The 22,884-nt window shown below is 40.0% G+C and overlaps 1 long non-coding RNA gene across 1 annotated transcript in view; it reads left to right on the top strand.

Moving 5' to 3' along the window:
- The window catches only part of LOC147996563 (uncharacterized), a 53,225-nt gene that overhangs the window by 22,995 nt on the left and 7,346 nt on the right, over positions 1-22,884 (top strand). Inside the window, exon 4 of the long non-coding RNA XR_015676975.1 lies at positions 9,905-10,029. This is a non-coding gene — a long non-coding RNA (uncharacterized LOC147996563). The remainder of the gene's footprint in view (positions 1-9,904; positions 10,030-22,884) is intronic.

Consider the following 22,884-nt stretch of genomic DNA (forward strand, 5'->3'; position numbering starts at 1 on the left):
GTGCTTGCTTAGCTTCCTTGGGTGTGTGGAGTGTAACACGGTACCTGTATGTTTTGGTTAATATCCATTTATAAGTGAGCACATACCACACATATCCTTTTGGGACAGAGTTACCTCATTCAGTATGATATTCTCAAGTCCCACCCATTTGCCTGCAAACATCCATGCTGTATTTATTTTTAGTAGTGGAATAGGGTTCCATTTTATAGATGTACCACAGTTTCTTTATCCATTTTCCATTTGAGGCATATCTAGATTGTTTCTAGTTTCTGGCTATAAACAAACTCAAATACAAACTTGAATAAAGTCAATCTCTAAAATGTAATGTGATTATGGTTCCCTGAAAATTACATACTGATTCTGCCCTCTCTGTACAGTAACCTGCCGAGGAAAATTCCACTTCCACCCATTGGTAGTTATGTCCTACAAGTGAGAAAAATGTTATCACTAACGAATTAGCAATCAATAATTCCTCCAAAATACTTTAGCAATGCACTTCACTCATGCTTAGTATCAAAGAAACATTTTCAGAAGTTCCACAAACATCTCTGTTTTTCAATTTTATCCTCGCATTAAGCTCAATTATAAATATGGGGAGGGAGAGGCTTCTTCAACAGTTCAGCCTATTATTGTGAAGAAGATCAAGGTATAGTAGGACATACATGCAAGACAGTGTGTAAGAAAGTCCCACCTTCCTGGCAGCTAGAAACAAGATGGCAACTGAATCCCTTCTATAGAATCTGTTGCCAAGGAAAACTCAGAGCCCACGAGCCTATTTACTTAGCTTGTTGGGGGTGGCATTGATAAAACATTGTATAGATTTAAGGTGTTTTAACATCCATTTTTGACTAAAACATCTACATTAGAGGAATCACTTGGTATTCCATAAATACAGTGAGTGTTGGTCACAACCATCCAGGCGTCTCTCATTTCTTGTCCTAACCTCTTGTGAGCATCCTTTACATTCCTGCATAATTATTATTCTGTGCTGGGTTTACTTTCTTTTTTTCCCATTCATTTTGGGTTTATGTCTACATACGAAAGCATGTGATACTTGTTTTTCTTTTATTTATTGTGCATAGCATGATTCCTCTACTATTTATTTTGTAGAAAATGGCATGATTTCATTAAATGAAACTCTGTTATATCTGTATATATTTACATGTGTATACATGCGCTTTCTTCTTTTCCTGTGTATCTCTTGAGAGCAGCAAGTCTGGTCCCATATCTTAGCTATTGGGAATAGTGCTGTAACAAACATGGGTGCATGGCATATCCTTCGATGACATCTTTAACTCTTCTGCATGTATGCTCCCTACACATGCCTATCTCTGAGAATCCACAGACATCTGCTGAACTGATTCAGTAGAAAGTTAGTGCAAGAGTCAAATCTGGTTCATTGGCACGTCAGACACAAGCGCACAGAGTACCACAAGTACTGTAGAGTGGATGGTGTGACGTAGAGGGGATTTGGGGTACGCCGACCTCAAAAGCTAAGCTCTCAGAGGGATTGCTTCCTGAGCCACAAGGTAGGGTTGATCTCAGATGGATTCCTAGCATTGAAAGCTGTCACCCATCAGGTTCCCACCATCCTCAGCTCAACACCAGACACAAGCACCTGTGAGGACCAGAGCAAAGAACTCTATGGTTCCTTGTCCCCAGTGCACGCTGAGACAGGCTTGAGAAACAGCATGGGTCCAGCTACAGCCTCTTTCCCGGGGCCTAGAAAAGGACTAGACCCCATTGCATTCACATGCTCTGTCATCTGAAAGGATTTTCCCAGCCTCCAATACTGACTCACTTGTGTTCAGTCTCTGATCGACAGACTTGGTGCTGAATTTGTGGAGAGAAACTGTAGAACCCCATCCATCATTGAGTCTAGACGTCTAGGGTACAATTCATGTTCTCCTCATGGGCAAGCATAACTACAGTAGACAAGGGAGGGCCTGGGAAGTATTAATAATATCACCACCTATTTACACAGCCCCCATGATTCAGCACCTTTGCATGTCTGGTTTAAAGAAAATAAATACACTAACTCAAGAATCTATTAAAGATCTAAGCACTATTTAAGATGAGAGTGAGCTTTAAATCCTTCATGATATCTGCTCAGGTGACCATTGATGGCTCTTTTGGTAGCTGCTTGCTTAGCAGTTTAAAGAACCTGCAAAAAATTTTTATATACTTGCATACAGTACTATATATATATATATATATATATATGTATATATATATATAATTTTTACCAAAAATGTATTTGGTAGCATCACTTTATTTTATTCATTTAATGGTGAGTGGCAATTGGCATTGCACTTGGAACTTGCACTACTTATGGCAAAAATGCTCAGAACTCCTCGTGTACCTACTGGATATTCCTCTTATTGAGCTGTCTCTTGATGGCTTCTACTTGTCACTAATTTTCTCATTTATTCTTTTTCTTTCCAGATTTGTGTGTTATTTACCCATTCTCCTGTTGGGTCATGGTTTGTAAATATGCCCTCCCTCACACTTTTATTTTATTATCCTTTAGGAGTTCTCAGTATTTCACAGTGAAAGGTTTTAATCTAATGAGGTTGCCAATCATTTCCCCCCATGTATTCTATATACTGGGTGCTATTGACTTTATGGTGAACAAAATTAGACACTTGCCAGGGTCAGCATCAGTACTGGTGAATTGCATTGGCAGTATAAACCCCTTAATATCATGTGAAAAGTTAATCAATTTTTATTGTTTTCTCTGTGACAATATGCATACTGCCCCTCTTGTCATGAGAAAAATGCCAGATGGAATCTCATCTGAAGGACAGTGTATTAGATAGGTCATCTAAACATAAAGTTTAAGAAACTCTAACATAAGAGAATCCCCAAAGACGTGCAGCTTGGTATTTTTTGTGGAACAGAAAAAACACAAAGGTAAAGCAAGAGAAAACTCTAAACTTTAGTCAAAAATATTAACTAAATATAATAAAACAAAATAGCAATTTATTCATATTGACTCACTGGCTATGGTGGGTGTATACACCAATGTAGCATTCATAACTGAAAATACCAAGGGTAAAGTTATGAAGACCCTTTGTAATGTCTTCACAATGTATCTGTATCTAAGTCCCTTCTAATAGGAAGTTTATTTTAAAATCGTACCGGCTTTAAACTCAGAAAATACTCCAGAACAGTAAATAGTAACCCAGCACCAAGGATTGCCTTATCACCAGTGGGCAATGACTTAGAGATTGAAAATAGTACTTCTGTGTTGTAATTGTTTCTTGTTTGCACATTTAAACATTCAGAATTAAATAAGATGAGAAGCAATGATGTCATTTACTGTGTGCTGCCGTCTATGACCTGAGCTTGACTATGAGTGTGCCAGGATTTTCCTCCCCTTAGCAGTATATCCACTAACCCATAAGGAATAATCCACTTCTCAAAGAAGAAGGAGACACTAACCAATATCTCTCAAGATCAGTGACTTAAAAATCAGTTTTGCTATGATCTATTGTCACAATAACATGCAAGAATCTTTATAGGTAGAGAAGCATTGAGGCCTCTCTATTCTGTTGGACGTTTATGTTGATTAACCATTTTTAGAAAAGTGATTTCAAAAGTAAAATTTTCCTTTTATTCTTCAGGCATAATTCTGAAAGCATTATTAGTTTATTTCTGTAGGTAAAATAGCAAAACAGAATAAACTGATTTGTCAAAGTAAATGGAAATAGCACCAAACAAAATGTAGAGGTACTGTATTTTGCTTTTCTGCTGTTTAATACACACACACACACACACACACACACACACACACACACACATATACACATATACACATATATACATATGCATATCCAAACACACACACACACACACACACACACACACACACACACATATTGATGTGCATCATGGCCTGGGCCATGTTTGCTGAGAGCCAAACTCAGTAGTTGCTCATCATCCTTGGTAAATTTTTATCACCACTCCTGACCAACTTCTTCACCTAGGTAGTAGCATCCTTTCTGCTCATTACTGCTTGGTATTTCTTTTAAGGACTTTTAAACATATGTAAAAGCAGACATGTTATGTTGATTCCTCAAATTCACCTATTGTCAACGGCAATTAACGATTGCTACTTCTAATGGCTCCTACAATGGACATAACATACTCCTACTAGCAGATCTATCTCTCAGTTCTTTTGAGTCTTTAAAGTGGGGAATTTTCTTCAGTTTTAAGGAGTCAGCGGAATACTTCAACTCATCAGGGCAGAGAAATCACTTGAGATACCTGCCAGTGGGTTGAGTATGGAGAAGGTTGAATGGAAAAAGAAGCTCACGTTCCACATTATTAACTAGAACAAGGAAGCATCTCGTGTTTGTTCATTTCCACTTAAGGCCCCATCCTGCTTCTTTAGCTTTCTACAGAGTATTTTTTCGCCTCACATTTGTAGTCAAATTACAATCCATCTTTAAACAAGAATGGCAACAAATCTGCCTGCTGCACCCAGCATGTGCTTTCAATTTCAGACATGCCTCTTGCATGCAGTTTCATGTGTAGATGACCTCTGAGGTCAGACCTGTCAGGTTTCCCATTTCTTACATCACTGAAGTAACAGTAGTTTTACAGCCGCTCGCTTAGCCTGCTGGTACTTCCTGCTCTGCTTTTTTAATAAGCACATGGTGTTGTCCTTTCGTTTCTGTACCAAACCATTACCCTGTATCAAACACACACACACACACACACACACACACACACACACACACACACACACACAAATATACACACACATACATCCTGGTACAGTGTGATTATTTTCTATTACAATGTAGCCTTACAGCTGATGACTGTGTGAACTAAACTAAACAAGAATAAGTTTGTATAACAAGAGTGGTTTGATAAGTATATAAATGTTGACATAATTTATGGTTTACACGTAGAATGATTTAACATTCTAAATTCCTCGACTAAGCAGTTTTATACTTTTAAAATGTTAACCTATCAGTTGAAATCTCACTCTGAGATTGGAGACCTTCAGTTATGCCTAGCCCTTTATTTTCCTGCATGTTTAATGATGTACACTCTAGACAAACAAACAAACAAAAGTTCATCAACAACAAAATGACCCCCAGAGACTTTACAACTAATTGTCCTGTTGAATTGAAAGTTGGAATTAATGTCTGGGCATTGGGAGTCCCATCAAACCATGGTCAGATGACAAGCACACTGGCTATGAGCAGTGGGAGGTCTAATTGCTGTCTCCTGAAGGTGTAAAACAATCAGTCCAGAGTCCAGGAGCTTCTTCAGAGAGGTTTTCAGATTTTTTAGGATATAATAAAAAATAATTAATAATTGGTGACCAATGGAGTACATTTTGGAATTTCCTAATAGTGGAAATTGTCAACCAGTCTGGACTTGGTTAAAGGTGAATGGAATATGGAATTAATTGTGGGTAAAGGATTTTTAGATTTGTTTTTATGTGATGAATGCTTTGTCTACATATATGTATGTGCAGTGTGTATGTGTGTGTGTGTGCGTGTGCGTGTGTGTGTGTGTGTGTGTGTGTGTGTGTGTGTGTGTCCTCTTTGGAGGTCAGAGGAACGCTTCAGATCTTCTGAGGCAGGAATTGTTGATGTGTGTGAGCCAACCATGTCAGTGCTGGGAACTGAACCTGTGTCTTCCATAAGAGCAACAAATGCTAAGAACTAAGCTAACTGTCTGCTCTCTGGCCCAGATCAGAGGTTTTAAAACACCAAGATGGTCTCAAAACTAGCTCTAAGAATGATTAGCAATAATGAATATTTTCTTCTGTTTTATCATGTATACCTACATTATTAACCATTATTAAGTAGCCTTTCGCCCTCTATTTTCATAATAAATTTTAAAGTCAATATTTTACATTATATTATGTGAATGGTAAGATTGATTAAACTAAAAGCAGATAAATATCTTCGTACATGTGAAGATCAATTCCAATCTATCAGACAAATTAAAAGAATTATTTTTTTGTGCGTTTAAAAATGGTAGTAATTTTATTAGTGTTAAGCTGAGATGTGAATGAACATTTTGGCCATGAGACAGAGCTACCCGTGTCTAGCCAACAGCTTTGTGGTACTCTGCTTCAAAGGCTTACATGCAGGAACATTATTGTTCACCCCATTGCTAAATATTCTGTCTGAAATGGATTTGGAAAATTCTCTGCCCTCAACTATGAAGGGATATTGATAAAATCATAAATGATATTTCCCCAGAATTCCTCAAGCAAATGTGTTTAAACAAATACTTGCCTTTGTGTACCTAGTTCTGCTGGAGTTACACAGTAGTTTAGAATCAACCTTAAGATGACTTACTGAATTATAAAAGATTACTTCTTTTGTGACAGTTGTATTTTAAGCAGAATTTAGGTTTCCGTTGTCCAGGGGTACAGCTCAGTAGAACACTTGCCAAACATTCTCGTTTCTGTACCCTACCTCCCCAAAATAATAATGGTAATAAAATTTATGTTACTCGTTCAGTGACCCGCCTTATTTCCTATCCTGATTCCAAATGTTTGCTATGGTCTTCTTTTCCAAAACGGGATGTCTAAAGTGTAAAAAAAGATAACATTTTATAATGTATCTTTACTGAATTGCCATTTCAAACAAAACAACACATATGTGTATTCTTTCTAGAGATGATTTTTGGCTCAACTTGAGTAAGGGAGAGCATTGGAACATTATTTTTTAAAGTCCAGGAAAGTAGCACTGGACGTTTAATTAATGATCCTTAATTTCATAACTTGTGATGTTTTCAGTCAGTAGAGCTGGATGACCCATGAGGTGCAAAGTGTCGTTTGGTCTTTTATTTTATGCCACATTACAACAATTTCAATGAGAGTTTGGCTCTAAACATGAAAGGATCAAAGAGCAGAGAGGTAGAGTGTATTGCAGATGAACTCTTCTTGGATTTGTTATAGGTACTTTGTCTTGAAACATCAGCTATAAAGTGATGAATGCATGCTATTTTATTGAAAGTGGGGACTTTTACCTAATGAAACTAAAGGCTCAAGTCACAGTGTTTGAGAAAGTATTAGAAATGCCTAGGTCATAAGATCAAAGTATTTGGAACAGGTAAATAATTTTACAACAAGTGTTAAATAAACAAAATCAATATAAATCATTAATTTGTCAGTATAGAGCAGTGGTTCTCACCCTTCCTAATGCTGTGACCCTTTAATACTGTTCCTCATGTTGTGGTGACCCCTGAACTGACAATAATAACATTATTATTGTTGCTATTTCATAACTTTAATGTTGCTACTGTTATGAATCATAAAGTAAATATCTGACATGCAAGATATATTTTATGTGACCACTGTGAAAACTTCATTAGACCCTCCTAGCAGGCGTAAACCACAGGTTGAGAATTGCTGCTATAGAATCTTTCTAAAGAGTGGAAGGGTAATTTGCGACCATCCTAAAGGCTCTATTTTTTTTCTCTCTTTCTGAATTCTGAGTTAGACAGAAAAGAAGAAAGCACTTTGTCGGTGAGGCAGGTTAGAACACACAAAAGCAGCTTCTGGATAATAAGGTCTGCCTCCCTGCTTCTAGTGTTTAATGCCAGGGCCTTGTCTTGGGAGCAGTGGCTACACAATTCAGGATAGCAAGCACCAGAGAGGTGGAGGACCAGGACAAAGGGTACTGCCACAGATCTGTTCTGATGAGTGTAGATAAGTTGTCTTTTAAAAAATTATGACTCACTTGCAACAAATTTAGATGTTTACCAGAATCTGAAAATGTTGATTCTTAAAGGTTCTATTTGAGTTTTCTATTTTTAGACTGTGGACTCTGCTGCTTTTGCAACATCTCATTTATGTGTTTTATAGATGTATGATAAAGAGCTAGGGGCAGCCAAGGAAACCTGAGACTTAGAGAAATAATCTTTCTCAGAAAAGAAAAAAACTGACTGATCATCCAATGTCAAATTGTCAGCACATACATGCACATACAAGTAACATTGTATGAACTTTATATGAGGAATATTCTCTTCCCCGCTGCATCTCAGTCTCTGTCTCTTCTCTCCCTCTCTCTCTTTCTCTTTGTCTCTGTCTGTCCCCCCTCTTTTACACACACACACACATACACACACACACGCTTACACACACACATTTCCATATCACATATAACAATAATTAAAAAACTAGAATTCATAAATTTGAAAAAAAAGGGGGGAAGACATTATCTGGAGTGGTTTGGAGGGAGGAATGAGAAATGACATAACTATGTTATAATCTTAACAAATCAACAGGTTATTTTTAAAAAGATATATATAAATAAACTTTTAAAAATTATGTGGCATTGTGGTGTTTGTGTGTGTGTGTGTGTGTGTGTGTGTGTGTGTGCAAGAGAGAGAGAGAGAGAGAGAGAGAGAGAGAGAGAGAGAGAGAGAGAGAAAGGTTCTTATATAAATGTTCCAACTTGACTTGTATTTTCCATTATCAAAAGTGCCGACTGTAGATGGGTCATAGATAAAGCCCTTCTCTGAAAATTCATTTGGTTGAAAGGACAAGTTTCTTCCAGAATTAGACCTCATTAGACATTTGTTCAGCCATTGGTTTGTAAGGAAAACTAGAGGCCAGAAGGTCCTGCCAAGATACTAGCTTTCTAATACGAACCCAAAAGCATCACACCTTTAAATTCTCATGAAACTGCTAAATATTTCCCAGATCTACATGGTTACTGTTGAATTCTCAAAATAGATTGCCCCAGACATAATATTTTGCCAATGTTTTCAGCATCCCGATAGTAAAACAGCAATGAGCTTTCATTAGAAATCACACTTCAAAATTTAAAGTATCCACTCCTCTTGGGAAGTCCTACAAAGTAGGAGCTCCCTCGGGTTGTTGGTCAGTGTTGTATCTCCCAGGCAGTCACACTGTCACAAGGGTGACCAGGGAGGTTGCTGCAGGATACTGTGCAGCTATGGCATGGTGTCTGGCTAGCTGCGAAGTCTGCCAAGAAGATTGCTGCCTCTTTCAACTTTTGGTAATTTCAATTTGTAATGAGTTTATCATGACTGTAACCTTGTGCATCACACAAATGATGACATTTTCACCTTTTTCTGCTGAGAATCGGAGTCTTGGATTCTCTTCCACTGGGGAATGCAATACTGGCTGTTCCTCGATGAAATGTGTTCCGTTCGTGTTATTTTGCACTTCTTATATTCCTCCTGGTTCTGCTCACTATTAGTTATTTTCCTAGCTTTGAACTGATAATATTTAAAGTTCTAGTTAAATTTTCTTTGTGGTATTATTAAATTCTATAGTTGCTGTTATTTAAAACCTTTCCATTTTGAAAACCAGGATGCCCTTCTACATGCATCCCGGGTTCCTTCAATAAGTATTGACACAAGCTATTTTATAGATTCTACGCCCTCATCCCTCTGCAGTGTGTTCTCTGCATGAGATATAGCCCTCCTGGAGTTCCAGATGTCAAAAGTAACAACGAAACCTTCCTCTTTGTCCATAAGATACTTTGTCAAATTTCATTATATGAAATAACAGGACTTTCATTGGCATACTTTGGTTTTTGAAGTTCCTGTTTATATAATGATCACGTCCTTTAAAAAAAAGTTGCTTTAAAAGCTGTTTTGATTGATGTAAGCATCTAAAACAAAAACCAAGCAGATGACAGTAGTGAGCGGGCTTCTTGGTCAGCATCAAGTTCACATCTGTACTTTATTTCTTTTATGCCTTATTGAAGGAGCGGCTATGAATGAGGTGTTTACCTGGGCTTTCAAAACATCTTTTCTATGTAATGCTTTGTTGAAGCTGTGGACTATGAGACTCTCGATTAAAGACAGTATAATATATTCATGCAGTAGGCTAAATAAGTCGGTCAATGTAGGGAGTCTTGATGACCACATTCTACCTTTAAATACAATGCAGAATGGAATGCAGCGTAGCTGAGCTTCTGAAATGCTAGAAGGAAACTGAAGATGCACTTAAGGTTTCTGAACCGAACAATAGACGCCCTTAGCATGGCTATGTAAGACGGAGAAGCTTCAATACAGGTAGGTGAGAGATTGAATGCCAGCTCCTCATTTATTGAGGGAAATTAAAATTCTGTGCTACATTCAGTGAATCTGAATCTTTCACCTATTCTCACAAACATTTTCTCTTTAGTGACTGTAAAATGATTTTCAGAATTCAGTACTAAAAAGTTAATATTTTCAATGCTTGAAATAGAATTATATCATTCCCTAAACCTTGCTCCCTGCGCAAACACACACATACAATATATATGCGTACCAGCTACCCTGGTCAGTTTTATGTCAACTTGACACAAGTTGGAACCACCTGAAAGGAGGGAACCTCAACTGAGAAAATGCCTCCATAAATCCAGCTGTAGGTTCCAGCCCAGTTGAGTTCTTGTTCTGACTTCCTTCAATGATGGATAGTGATGGAAAAGTATATGTCAAATAACCCTTTTTGTTTTCAAGTTGGTTTTGGTCGTTGTGTTTCATTATAGAAATAGTAATCCTAATTAGGACACTAGCTATGAGCCTACGAACCACAACAATGACCAGCATTATATGAGAATTCTAATTGTGCAGTAGTCGCATGCATACCTTGGTGGTAAATAACAGCCTTCTAATTGTTCTTAAGACCCACTCAACAAGAGGGAAAGCATGCTGACTTATAGTGCTCCAGTTTTTCAGTCAAGAAACCACATTATATTTTAGTCTGACAGTTTCTCAGTTTCCCTTAATTCTGATGACCTTAACAGGCCTCTTTAAACGATTTCTTTTATTTTTGAGATTATAATAAAATCACATCATTTCCCCTTTCCTTTTCTCTCTCCAAACCCTCTCACATAGACCTCCTTGCTCTTGTTGGAACCCACCTTTTTATGAATTATTGCCACATAAATATTGGATCATTGCAGAAGTAAGCATGGAAAATTGTCAGAGCCAGAGTATCAGGGAATTGTGGCGCGATTGTGTCTTCTCATAACACCAGAACTTTGGCAGGTTTGAGATTTATTAGACAGGAATGTTATAGACTGTCACTTCCTTGAATTTATTTAAAGGTTTTGAGGAGGGAAAGAAAAACCACAAAGTTAAAATGTTTTTTTTTCATTTTATTAAGAGTAATTAGTATGAATGTGACTTATCACTCTTCAGGGTACCTTGAATTGCCTTGTATCTTAGGGTTATTATTGCTATGATGAAACCCCATGACCAAAAGAAACGAGTTTATTTGGCTTATACGTCCACATCGTAGTCCATTATTGAAGGAAGACAAGACAGTAACTAAAACAGGGTAGAAGCATGTAGGCAGGAGCTGATGCAGAAGTCAAGGAGGTGTACTGTTTAGTGGTGGTCTCTGTTGGTATTCTGTCTAAGCTCTGCCCCCTTAGCTACTGGCAACAGCCAGGTATGCTCCACCCCACAGTTGCCTGGCAACAGCCAGCTGTGCCTGACACCATATAAGGGGCTGCTTGCCCCCTCCCCATTCTCTATGCTCTTCTCTTCTCTTGTGACCTCTTCCCCTTTGTCCCTTCTCTCCCCATTCCCCGCCCTCATTCCCTCCATGTGCTCATGGCCAGCTTCCTTTGTTCCTCTCCTCTTCTACTCTTCTCTCATTAAACCTCTCCAAGTAGAACCATGTTGGCTTGGTGTGTTCTGTTCAGAATCGAGACTAGATTTAAACACCAAATTGGTGACCCACACTCAGTGATTGATTTCCCTGACTACATGGCTTGGCGCCTTATGCAGAGAATAGGCCCTTCCCACCACAGCAGTCGAGGTCACTTGGCATGGGATGTGAGCACGCATGGGGCTGTGGCAAGGAGCAATGCAAATGAGTGCCACTCCCGCCCCATGCTACCTGATCACTGCTGCACATCCCACCATTGCATCCACCATGTTCGCTGCACCATTGGATACTGCCACATGCTCTCTGCTTTGGGACTCAGGACTTCCACCACGTGAGTTGCTGCTGCAGCTGGCAAACATGCAGACTTCTGTGTGAGCTGCTGCCCTTCATGGTTCACCACATGGTGCCAGCTCTTGCCACATGGGTCACTTAGGCAGGCCCCCATCAACCACACAGTGCCTCTTCTCCTGCTACCAGACTGCAACTACAATTTCTGCGCAAACACTGGTAAATTAGTAGGTCTATTCCAGTTGGCAAGGAGAACCCTGGATTTCCCAGATAGGGCTTGGCCAGCCTTCGTGGGAAAAAGGGAACGCCCCTAGCTAACATACAAGATAGGACTTCAATCACTGGGCAGAGATTCCCTTGAAAGCAGTTCCTCGCTCCCCTTCCCCTCCAGGCTCTTGCAACCGATCACGAATCCCAGGCCTAGGTAGGAACACTTTCTGGCAGGTCTGGGATCTGTCATTTATATCTTCCAGGAGTCTAAGTGATGACTCAGACACCTGAACTGGCAGAGTGCTACTGTTACCATTAATTCCTCCTGGGACTCTGGTGAGAATTACTTGGTGACTTCCCCCAATGAGTTATTGATTGTCTTTGAAAGTATCTCCAGATTATGTTTTCTGGAGTATTTCAAAACTCTAAAACTAATGCTTCACCTGAGGACATCAAACTGATACACCCTTACAATAATGTTTGGACCCAGTATTCATTAGAAAATAATTCAAAATGGCCACATAACGGCACATTAAATTCCTCAATTTTATGGGATCTTCACAATTATTGCCAGCAGTCTGGTAAATGGAAGGAGGTTCTTTACGCCCAAATATCCATATACCTTTCTGTGTTTCTGCTTCCTGTGGCATCCTGCTGAGGTAACCTGTGTCCTGGGTACTGACTGGTCAGTCCAGCAGGCCTCTCCATTGCCTTGATACACTGCTTGAGCTGCCTGCCAAGGAGAGTGCCCTCTTTAATCACGTGAGCGGTACCTACTCGACCTCTGTGTGCTTCTTTACCTCAGAATTTGACTTTCCATGATGTACATATGGTCTCAGGGGAACATTCTTGAGGTTGGAGCTACCCTTGCGCTGCCCCTGGGAACGGATCCTTTCACTGACCCTCGTTCTAGGACCTTTTCCCTTGGGTGAGATTTTTTTCTCCCTCTTTTTGAGACAGTTTAAAATGCCAGGCCGGGCCTGGATAAACTGCCCTCTGGCTCAGGAGCATTGGTTCTGAGTGTAGCCCCAGCACTGATAGGGGCAACTAATAATCCCTATTCTCACCCATGGGTCTATCAGTCTTCGCCGCTCGCAAAAAGCAGATATAGCCCCATTCCTTGCATCTGTCAGGGACTCTGTGAGACCTGCTTTCCCACATGCATGCAACCCCTACACTTGGCACACTCCCTTCTGTGCTCTGACTGTCGCTGCGGCTCATGGTTTGCAGCAGCAGGAAAAGCGAGTCTGGCCAAGTCCCTTGAGTCCTGCCAGGTATTCTGCTTGCTAAGACCTGTGTGCAAGCGAGCTCTCTCTTTCTGTCTGGGACTTTGCTTCTGTGCTCAGCCTGCCACAGCCTCGAGAAAAACAGCTTTCACACTGTCTTTTCCAATGTATTCACATCAACACCTGTGTGCCAGTGTCCCAGCTGTGCATCTGCACGCACACACTTCCTTGTCTCCCTTGCTCTGTAGATTTTTCATTCCTACCCTGTCCTGACATATGATCCTTACTAATAATTTACTTCCTGAGGAATGCTGGTGAGTTTGGGAGCAGGCGAGAATACATGCAGACGAACATACCCAATTGGATCTGAGGCAGTACCTGACCAAGATCCCCAGTAGAATTATAATTCCATGGGTGATTTTTAGCCAGAGATAGATTCATGACCTGTCTCCTAGCCAGTCTTTACAGGACAGTCTTAAAACCAGTGAATTTTGAAAATACAAGAAGTCATCCAGGAAAAAAAAACAAACAAGAAAATCCATCCCAATTTTTAGAATGCCTTTCCAAGGCTTTATTACAATTCACTAATCTAGATCCTGAAAACTCAGAAGGTAAGCAACTTCTGATGACCTATTTCTTTTCTCAGAGCTACCCCAACCTAAAAGACAACTTAAAAAAAAAACTAGAAAGGGGGCCCCTAACTCCACAGGCAGAAATTTTGGTGCTAGCCTTTAAAGTGTACCATGGGAGAGATGAGAAGGCTAACAGACTAAAACCAGCCTCAGCCCCTGCCAGGAACTCCTGGTCTTCTAAGGCTAAGAGTCCACTAGGCTCCTGTTACAAATCAACAAGGTCAACAACATCATTGAGCAAATGCTTGCCCTAACTTCTGCAAGCCAAGGGAACTAAGTTCTAGGTGCCATCAAGAGGGACACTGGGCTGTCTATTGCGCTTGAGTAGCACAGGACAGGTCAACAGCACATCCAGATAACCCTCTAGCCAATCTCCTAGGCTTGGCTATGGACAACTGAAGGGGCCTGAGTTCCCTTGACCTGATCATTGCCATCACCAGCAGGGAGCCCTAGGTAACTGTCATGGTTTGTGGGCAGTCCAAGTCTCCTTCCTCTTGGACAGTGGGGCCACTTACTCAGTCCTAATGGAGTTTTGGGGATGCACTTCTCTCTTCTGTTTCCCCATTGTTGGGTAGGGGGCAACATTATCTTCAAACCCCACCACTTAGTTGCATTTTTAGGGGTGTACCTCTCACCACTTCCTTTTTGGTGGTACCAACATGCCCTATCCCCTTATTGGGAAGGGATCTTCTAGCTAAGTTGGGAGCCTCTGTTTTGCTCCACCCATTTGCCTAAATTCAAGCTCGCCTGCAGCCCTTCTCCTTTTCCTAGCCAGTCAACCTACTAACACGGACATGTTGCTTCCTTTACCAGCTTCTCAGGCAGACGCCCCCCCCCCCAAATCTGGGAGGCCCAGAACCCATCTGTTGCTAAACAGTCTTTCAAAATAGGATCTGGAAACTGCTTTCTCTATCTGTCTTTTTGTCATGGCAAACTGTTTTAAGACATCTAGGACACGTTCTGTAGAACAAATTGTTCTTTCTGCTCCACAAAAAAGCTTATCTTAAAGAATGTTCATGCAGTTAATCTTATTCTCTCTCTCTCTCTCTCTCTCTCTCTCTCTCTATATATATATATATATATATATATATATATATATATATATATATATATATATATATATTCCAGGTGCTTACTACACGTGGAATAGTTCCAGTGACCTCCAGATGTCCAATCTCCTCTCACAAACACAGACACTTCTATTGGACCTGTTCTTTCTGATCTATCCTCAGATGGTTCCACAGACCCTGGACAACAAGGAATCAGCCAAGTCTTATGACTGGACAAACATCCCATACCCATTTTTCTAGGTTCCCTAGAGACACATCACTCCAGAGCAAGCAGGAAGTAGTCAGAGAACATGATGACCCTATTCTTGCTGCTCCATCACCTCTAATTTTTCTTTTGCATTAAACCAAAATGGGGGAATGTTGGTATTCTGTCTAAGCTCTACAACCCACAGATACCTGGCAACAGCCCCCTGTGCCTGATACTATATAAGGGGCTGCTTGCCCCCTCCTCACTCTCTTTGTTCTTCTCTTCTCTGCTCTCTTGCCCTCTTCCCCTTCTTTCCTTCTCTCCCATTTCCCAAACCCTTCCCTCCATGTGCTCATGGCTGGTTTCCTTTGTTCCTCCCCTCTTCTACTCTTCTCTCATTAAACCTCTCCATGTGGAATCATGTTGGCTTGGTGTGTTCTGTCCAGACATGAGCTGAGATTTAAACCTCAACAGTCTCACTCTGTCTTGTCCAAACTTCCCTATAGCACCCAGGACCACCAGTCCAGGGATGGCATCCTCTGCAATGGGCCAGGCCCTTCCACACCAGTCACTAATTAAGAAGATGTCTTATAGGCATGTCAGATCTTATGGAGACATTTTCTTAATTGAGATTCTCTCCTTCCCCATGACTTTTGTTTCTGTCAAGATGACATGAAACTATCCAGGACTCCAACTTAGAATATTTTATCGGGTATTTCACTATGAAGTTCTTTTTTATTTCCCCTCTGTGTAGGGGAATCACTCTGTACAGAAGTGGCCTAAGAAGAGGGAGGATAACTATGTTCCAAGGATGGAATATAGCTATGATTTTTTTGAGTTTTATATTAAACATTCATAAAGCCCCAACTCCCTTATTAATGCCTTCACTTCCATATTACTACAGACCCAATAAAATCTATCAACTGAGTATGACTTAAAACAAATTTCTTTTATGGTTAAAATTCTTCTGGGGGTGTTTTTTCTTATTCACTTGATTCTTTTCCTTGCAAGGTGAAGGACAAATCCCAGATCCACATGAGTCTGCAGCACTGAGGTACATCCCCATGTCAATATGTTGTTTCATTTTCTCTTTCCTCTTTCCATTTCCATCCGAGAGTTACTATGCACTCAAACCCTTATGCACATTAAATTCTTGATTCAAACTCAGTGATTACTCAACTAAAGGACTTATTTTCTATTATGGTGTGTGTTCTTCCCACCATATTTCCCTTTGTCTCTCTTAGACTTTTTATGTCTGCTTAAACTTTACATCTATTCTTGTATATTTCCCATTTAGCATACATACCATACATATTAGGTGATTTAAAATTGTCTTTAGTAATTCCAACATTTGTGTCATGGCTGAGCTCTGTGCTGTGACTGACTCCAATGTCCCTCTGTGCTTGCTACATTGGGGTCCCAGGCACTACTCCATTGCCCTCTGCTTCAGGAAGGCAAATTTCTTCAATGATTTTATGCATGTATTTGTTTGTACATGTTTTGAGGTGGCAGTTTTGCTACAACTTTAGTTCTTTGATGGATCCCAGAGAAGTCATTTTCATTTTCCTGCTTCCTTTTCTCTGGTAAGATGAAATTGATATCCTTTACTTTATTCACATGTTGACTTAGAGGATGACAACCATTTATTCCTACCAGTTTTTCTCACTTTGACTTCTACTCGTGCTTGCTTTTCCTCTTGTACACTTTCAGTTCCTCGGGCAAACAGCCATTTTGATCATATTCAAGTATATTTTGTGAATATCTGATATTTATATATTTTGAGCAATATCAATTCTACTTATTTCCAACTTATTACCTACTCTCTACAACACTTACCATAGATGGAGAAACCAAGATATTCCATGACAAAACCAAATTTACACAATATCTTTCTACAAATCCAGCACTACAAAGGATAATAAATGGTAAAGCCCAACATAAGCAGGCAAGGTATACCCTAGAAGAAGCAAGAAACTAATTGTCTTGGCAACAAAACAAAGAGAAGAAAAGCACACAAACATAACCTCACATCCAAATATGAATATAAAAGGAAGCAATAATCACTATTCCTTAATATCTCTCAACATCAATGGCCTCAACTCCCCAATAAAAAGACATAGATTAACAAACTGGATACGCAACGAGGACCCTGCATTCTGCTGCCTACAGGAAACACACCTCAGAGACAAAGACAGATACTACCTCAGAGTGAAAGGCTGGAAAACAACTTTCCAAGCAAATGGTCTGAAGAAGCAAGCTGGAGTAGCCATTCTAATATCAAATAAAATCAATTTTCAACTAAAAGTCATCAAAAAAGATAAGGAAGGACACTTCATATTCATCAAAGGAAAAATCCACCAAGATGAACTCTCAATCCTAAATATCTATGCCCCAAATACAAGGGCACCTACATACGTAAAAGAAACCTTACTAAAGCTCAAAACACACATTGCACCTCACACAATAATAGTAGGAGATTTCAACACTTCACTCTCATCAATGGACAGATCATGGAAACAGAAATTAAACAGAGACGTAGACAGACTAAGAGAAGTCATGAGCCAAATGGACTTAACAGATATTTATAGAACATTCTATCCTAAAGCAAAAGGATATACCTTCTTCTCAGCTCCTCATGGTACTTTCTCCAAAATTGACCATATAATTGGTCAAAAAACTGGCCTCAACAGGTACAGAAAGATAGAAATAATCCCATGCGTGCTATCAGACCACCACGCCCTAAAGCTGGTCTTCAATAACAATAAGGGAAGAATGCCCACATATACGTGGAAATTGAACAATGCTCTACTCAATGATAACCTGGTCAAGGAAGAAATAAAGAAAGAAATTAAAGACTTTTTAGAATTTAATGAAAATGAAGGTACAACATACCCAAACTTATGGGACACAATGAAAACTGTGCTAAGAGGAAAACTCATAGCGCTGAGTGCCTGCAGAAAGAAACAGGAAAGAGCATATGTCAGCAGCTTGACAGCACACCTAAAACCTCTAGAACAAAAAGAAGCAAATACACCCAGGAGGAGTAGAAGGCAGGAAATAATCAAACTCAGAGCTGAAATCAACCTAGTAGAAACAAAAAGGACCATAGAAAGAATCAACAGAACCAAAAGTTGGTTCTTTGAGAAAATCAACAAGATAGATAAACCCTTAGCCAGACTAACGAGAGGACACAGAGAGTGTGCCCAAATTAACAAAATCAGAAATGAAAAGGGAGACATAACTACAGATTCTGAGGAAATTCAAAAAATCATAAGATCTTAATATAAAAGCCTATATTCAACAAAACTTGAAAATCTGCAGGAAATGGACAATTTCCTAGACAGATACCAGGTACCGAAGTTAAATCAGGAACAGATAAACCAGTTAAACAACCCCATAACTCCTAAGGAAATAGAAGCAGTCATTAAAGGTCTCCCAACCAAAAAAAGCCCAGGTCCAGACGGGTTTAGTGCAGAATTCTATCAGACCTTCATAGAAGACCTCATACCAATATTATCCAAACTATTCCACAAAATTGAAACAGATGGAGCACTACCGAATTCCTTCTATGAAGCCACAATTACTCTTATACCTAAACCACACAAAGACCCAACAAAGAAAGAGAACTTCAGACCAATTTCCCTTATGAATATCGACGCAAAAATACTCAGTAAAATTCTGGCAAACCGAATCCAAGAGCACATCAAAACAATCCTCCACCATGATCAAGTAGGCTTCATCCCAGGCATGCAGGGATGGTTCAATATACGGAAAACCATCAACATGATCCATTATATAAACAAACTGAAAGAACAAAACCACGTGGACTCTGACCCCATATGTAGCAATGAATATCCTAGTAAGAGCACCAGTGGAAGGGGAAGCCCTGGGTCCTGCTAAGACTGAACCCCCAGTGAACTAGTCTATGGGGGGAGGGTGGCAATGGGGGGAGGGTTGGGAGGGGAACACCCATAAGGAAGGGGAGGGGGATGTTTGCCCGGAAACCGGGAAAGGGAATAACACTCAAAATGTATATAAGAAATACTCAAGTTAATAAAAAAAAAAAAACCACATGATCATTTCATTAGATGCTGAGAAAGCATTTGACAAAATTCAACACCCCTTCATGATATAAGTCCTGGAAAGAAAAGGAATTCAAGGCCCATACCTAAACATAGTCAAAGCCATATACAGCAAACCAGTTGCTAACATTAAACTAAATGGAGAGAAACTTGAAGCAATCCCACTAAAATCAGGGACTAGACAAGGCTGCCCACTCTCTCCCTACTTATTCAATATACTTCTTGAAGTTTTAGCCAGAGCAATCAGACAACAAAAGGAGGTCAAGTGAATACAGATCGGAAAAGAAGAAGTCAAAATATCACTATTTGCAGATGATATGATAGTATATTTAAGTGATCCCAAAAGTTCCACCAGAGAACTACTAAAGCTGATAACTTCAGCAAAGTGGCTGGGTATAAAATTAACTCAAATAAATCAGTAGCCTTCCTCTACACAAAAGAGAAACAAGCCGAGAAAGAAATTAGAGAAACGACACCCTTCATAATAGACCCAAATAATATAAAGTACCTCGGTGTGACTTTAACCAAGCAAGTAAAAGATTTGTACAATAAGAACTTCAAGACACTGAAGAAAGAAATTGAAGAAGACCTCAGAAGATGGAAAGATCTCCCATGCTCATGGATTGGCAGGATTAATATAGTAAAAATGGCCATTTTACCAAAAGCAATCTACAAATTCAATGCAATCCCCATCAAAATATCAATCCAATTCTTCAAAGAGTTAGACAGAACAATTTGCAAATTCATCTGAAATAACAAAAACCCAGGATAGCTAAAACTCTCCTCAACAATAAAAGGACTTCAGGGGGAATCACTATCCCTGAACTCAAGCAGTATTACAGAGCAATAGTGATAAAAACTGCATGGTATTGGTACAGAGACAGACAGATAGACCAATGGAATAGAATTGAAGACCCAGAAATGAACCCACACACCTATGGTCACTTGATTTTTGACAAAGGAGCCAAAACCATCCAATGGAAAAAAGATAGCATTTTCAGCAAATGGTGCTGGTTCAACTGGAGGGCAACATGTAGAAGAATGCAGATCGATCCATGCTTATCACCCTGTACAAAGCTTAAGTCCAAGTGGATCAAGGACCTCCACATCAAACTAGATACACTCAAACTAATAGAAGAAAAACTAGGGAAGCATCTGGAACACATGGGCACTGGAAAAAATTTCCTAAACAAAACATCAATGGCTTACGCTCTAAGATCAAGAATCGACAAATGGGATCTCATAAAACTGCAAAGCTTCTGTAAGGCAAAGGACACTGTAGTTAGGACAAAACGGCAACCAACAGATTGGGAAAAGATCTTTACCAATCCTACAACAGATAGAGGCCTTATATCCAAAATATACAAAGAACTCAAGAAGTTAGACCGCAGGGAAACAAATAACCCTATTAAAAAATGGGGTTCAGAGCTAAACAAAGAATTCACAGCTGAGGAATGCTGAATGGCTGAGAAACACCTAAAGAAATGTTCAACATCTTTAGTCATAAGGGAAATGCAAATCAAAACAACCCTGAGATTTCACCTCACACCAGTGAGAATGGCTAAGATCAAAAACTCAGGTGACAGCAGATGCTGGCGAGGATGTGGAGAAAGAGGAACACTCCTCCATTGTTGGTGGGATTGCAAACTGGTACAACCATTCTGGAAATCAGTCTGGAGGATCCTCAGAAAATTGGACATTGAACTGCCTGAGGATCCAGCTATACCTCTCTTGGGCATATACCCAAAAGATGCCCCAACATATAAAAAAGACACGTGCTCAACTATGTTCATCACAGCCTTATTTATAATAGCCAGAAGCTGGAAAGAACCCAGATGCCCTTCAACAGAGGAATGGATACAGAAAATGTGGTACATCTACACAATGCAATATTACTCAGCTATCAAAAACAATGACTTTATGAAATTCGTGGGCAAATGGTTGGAACTGGAAAATATCATCCTGAGTGAGCTAACCCAATCACAGAAAGACATACATTGTATGCACTCATTGATAAGTGGCTATTAGCCCAAATGCTTGAATTACCCTAGATGCCTAGAACAAATGAAAATCAAGACAGATGATCAAAATGAATGCTTCACTCCTTCTTTAAAAGGGGAACAAGAATACCCTTGGCAGGAAAGAGAGAGGCAAAGATTAAAACAGAGACTGAAGGAACACCCATTCAGAGCCTGCCCCACATGTGGCCCATACATATACAGCCACCCAATTAGACAAGATGGATGAAGCAAAGAAGTGCAGACCGACAGGAGCCGGTTGTAGATTGCTCCTGAGAGACACAGTCAGAATACAGCAAATACAGAGGCGAATCCCAGCAGCAAACTACTGAACTGAGAATAGGACCCCCGTTGAAGGAATCAGAGAAAAAACTGGAAGAGCTTGAAGGGGCTCGAGACCCCATATGTACAACAATGCCAAGCAACCAGAGCTTCCAGGGACTAAGCCACTACCTAAAGACTATACATGGACTGACCCTGGACTCTGACCTCATTGGTAGCAATGAATATCCTAGTAAGAGCACCAGTGGAAGGGGAAGCCCTGGGTCCTGCTAAGACTGAATCCCCAGTGAACTAGACTGTTGGGGGGAGGGCGGCAATGGGGGGAGGGTTGGGAGGGGAACACTCGTAAGGAAGGGGAGGGGGGAGGGGGATGTTTGCCCGGAAACCGGGAAAGGGAATAACACTCAAAATGTATATAAGAAATACTCAAGTCAATAAAAAAAAAAAGAACACACACCACAATAATTTTTGACCCAATTGATAAGATATAATTGCCCACCTGAATATACAAAGCCCAGTCCTATCAATCCATTAAGAACACTAATAACAACCTGTAAAACACAGAACAGAATCTTATCATCACCTGCCATGGCTTCTCTCTCTCTCCTTCCTGTCTCTTCCTCCTTCCAGTTTCAGTGTCCTTCTCTTCCTTCAAACTGCTTTCCCACCCATCCTTCCTTCTCCTCCAATGACAGGCCTCCTTTCATCAAGTACCTGCCCCTCACCTGTATTTTACAAATTCAATGGGGCAGAAGGTTCTGGTGCAGTCACCTGAGTTCTGAGTACAGGACATGACTAGGCAGCTGTCCTTGGAGCAGTGGAATTAGCATCAAAATACAGATAACCCCAGGGCAAACCACAACATTACCCCTACAATCTAGAGTCTTTGGTGCAGTAGGGTACTCTTAATGCCAACAAAAAAGTAGCATACACTAATCCAGCCTCAACCACTGCCTGTAAGACATGCTAGGGTAATGGTGTCAGAAGTTTGTGGGAGTAACCAACCAACAAATAATTGTGATAAAATCCATACCTGACACTGCTTGATTGAATAAGAACCATAGACCAGATAACCCAGAAATCTAGGATAATATTAAATACGACTTGTTTTAAAACCAACAAACAAACAAAACCTTAGTGATAAAATGATTCCTAGTGATGTTCTGTAATATTCATAGATCAGTGCTTTGCTCAGTCATCATCAGAAAGCTTCCTTGTACAACAGAGGGGAACAAATACATAGACCCACAATCAGACATCACATGGACATAC

This window comes from Rattus norvegicus, chromosome 2, assembly GCF_021556685.1.
Source record: "Rattus norvegicus strain SHRSP/BbbUtx chromosome 2, alternate assembly SHRSP_T2T, whole genome shotgun sequence".
Lineage (NCBI taxonomy): Eukaryota > Metazoa > Chordata > Mammalia > Rodentia > Muridae > Rattus > Rattus norvegicus.